Genomic DNA, 839 nt, shown 5'->3' on the forward strand with positions numbered 1-839 from the left:
AACAGTCATAGTAGTACAAGGAAGCATTTGCGGAATACTAGTGTCAGCCAGGAGAATATGAGTGCATTACCATCCAACATATTTTTGACAAATTTGTTACCATAATTTGTAAAGGTATGGAAGCTCAGATTGATGCAAATATGTGATGGTTATTCATCAAGTAATTTATTGTAAGAACCAATATAATTAAATAATAGCCTGAATTCATATATATAGTACACCCATGCATATATGTGTGTGTGCGTCAGAACATGTACTAGTTTGTTTTGCAAACTCCCTGTACACTGATGAAATCTTCCATAGTGAGAAATATTATAAAAGTTCTCAGAAAAAAGAGAGTTACAGAGATACAAAGAACACCTGCATTCTTATTTCACGTCACGAACTTCTATCAAATTAAAAGAAAATTCTGTAAATGGAAATCATATTCACTGTTACATGGTATCGCCATTGGGGATAATAATAATATTAAAATGCAGAGGAACGTAACTATTAAGTGATAAAATATCCGAAGAAAGTGACTACACATAGCATTAATGACATTTTTTCTGGTCTGATTGAATAGGCATGAGGAGAATATTACCAATCAAAACTGACTCAAGTTAAGTTATAATTCTAATAATACGTGATACCAGGAAAGTTTTGAGCTCAATTTTAAAGATAGCTATCTCCTTTATACACATATTCATCAATACTGCTAAAATCATGCAACCCTATTGTTTCCCAAATAATATACAGGAGAAAAAATGAAAAACACCGGGAACAAACCGTAGAATTATGACAAGTACATCAAGTTTTGTAAATTTGTACCGATGTAAGCACGTGTCTAAAGATACGAA

The sequence above is a fragment of the Penaeus monodon genome, chromosome 21, assembly GCF_015228065.2.
Source record: "Penaeus monodon isolate SGIC_2016 chromosome 21, NSTDA_Pmon_1, whole genome shotgun sequence".
NCBI classification, from domain to species: Eukaryota; Metazoa; Arthropoda; class Malacostraca; order Decapoda; family Penaeidae; genus Penaeus; species Penaeus monodon.